The following is a 1,967-nucleotide window of genomic DNA, read 5'->3' on the forward strand; positions in this document are numbered from 1 at the left end:
TATATGTTACTATATATGGACACTCTTTTCCATCACATATTATTAACATTAATGACATACAATAAGGTCCTTAAGTAAAATGAACAATTCCACATAACATACCAAAGGTTACAATAATATAGTTGTTAATACATTTAATTGTTTATATGGTCATACTCATTATTGTCACATATAGGAGGCTTGGGGAGACGATCTTGCTATTTGATACCATAGATCTTGTTACATTTATTGTTGGCGTTTAGTTTCACCAACTCTTCACCATTGGATTGGAATTTTTCTTAAGTTTATTCCAATTAATGGCTTATGTGCTCGTTGGCTACGTTGAAGGACATTCTCGACTTCTCGGCCCATTTCTCAAAGTAACAAGTAGCACGCCCAGGTGCAACATCGATAAATCGTCAATCTCCAGACCTCAGATCAGACAGTGAATGTGTTAGCGGAAACGGTTCAAGGAAAATTGTCGATGCCTTTCTGTCAGGACTCCTCATTTGCCTCATTTCCCTTCAACAGAATTCAGCTTCTGCAACAAAACCCTAGGAAAATTCTGAAACTGGTTTATTTCAACAGTAAGCTTCCAGTTATTGTTTTGGTTTCTGTGTTGATTACAGACAGAGTGTATGAACTAGTTTCTTGTGTTGATACCAACACCATTTTCTTATCTTCGCAGAACCCTGCCTTCCTCAGAAAACAATCGTGCTTGGGCAGAAGTCGAATTCCCTTTTTTGCTGGTAATTTTACTTGCACAGTCGTCACCCTTCGCCGGATCATGGTTTCCGAGGTAGCAGTTAGGGTCACAAACTCCTTTCCGTCAGAAAGTCTTATCAGGTTAGGATTAGGTGTTTTTTCCCTTTGTGCTATATTTCGACCCCATTACCTCTTTTTTTTCATCTTTCCCGTTATAGTTGACTGTAAGCAATTATCTTCCCCAGCAACCTGTATGAAAATTTTCCATCTTACCTAGGTTGCTTCGAGATTTACAATGGCGAGAGTTTATAGCTGCAAACTATAATCCCTTCCGTAACTGATGGCGGGATTAATCGGGGTATGGATTCTTAACCCTGCACCAAAAAAAACGAAATCGTCAAAATGGAATTTCTATGTCCACTCAACCCTTATTACCTTTAATCTTATGGCTTACCTTTTATTTTATTTTAATTTTTTTTTTTTACGAATAGTCGAAAACTTGCAGCAAGAGTTTTCTTCCTGTCTGAAACATAAATGCAAGTCTTATTTCCACCTCATCTACATAGGGTATAAGTTTGTCTCTCCTCTGGTTTGTTGTGCTCAAGTTCATTTGAGTGATTTTCTCTTAAATTTGAGTTTAATGTCTCCCTTCTTGTGCATGACAGGATTTGCCCCCGTAATTCCATCAAGGCTATCACAAGTAATTTATAACTATATTACCCTCTTTTCTTTTACCCTTGTCTAGTCTAATATATACAATTATCTCATCTTTTAGTTATTTTCTTTCAATTATTATCTCAGATACTCACTCTGTACCATATCGAGAGCGAATAATATCAATATAGCAAGCTATACCCAGCTTTTCTTAATTCAGACATCTCTTTTTACTCCTCTATGTAGGGAAATTAGAAGTTGATTTAATTTTTCTCTCTAAGAGTTGCAAATAAGGTTTTGTACGTTGATAAAATTGTTTGACTCAGTCGCTGGCCTCATTCCATGTATGCAGAATTAATAGCTCTCGAATTTCAACCTTTCGGTATTACTTAGTTTAGGTTTTCAAGGTTATGTGCTTCGTATAATTGGTAAACACTGAACAATGATTCTCTTAATGGCATGATGTCGATTGTAATTTGTAATTGAAATCTACCTGGGTACATCATTACAACAGTTCCTCCGTGCTCTCGAAATTAATATACTTTTGTTCTTCTTATGTAATCTGCAATGTGTATTTTACATTTTCTTTTCCTGTCAAGCATGCTTGATGTCTGTGTTTTGTTTACGAA

At 36.1% G+C, this 1,967-nt stretch overlaps 1 long non-coding RNA gene across 1 annotated transcript; it reads left to right on the forward strand.

The window, feature by feature from the left end:
* Window positions 1-336: 336 nt before the first annotated feature.
* On the forward strand, window positions 337-1,708 carry LOC149244443 (uncharacterized). The gene is made up of 4 exons (XR_016245839.1): window positions 337-825; window positions 962-1,042; window positions 1,350-1,384; window positions 1,486-1,708. It is a non-coding gene; the product is annotated as an uncharacterized LOC149244443 (long non-coding RNA).
* The last annotated feature ends 259 nt before the right edge of the window (window positions 1,709-1,967 follow it).

Source organism: Pinus tabuliformis, chromosome 8, assembly GCF_031772625.1.
Source record: "Pinus tabuliformis cultivar Carrire ecotype Pingquan chromosome 8, CPIR1, whole genome shotgun sequence".
Taxonomy (NCBI): domain Eukaryota; kingdom Viridiplantae; phylum Streptophyta; class Pinopsida; order Pinales; family Pinaceae; genus Pinus; species Pinus tabuliformis.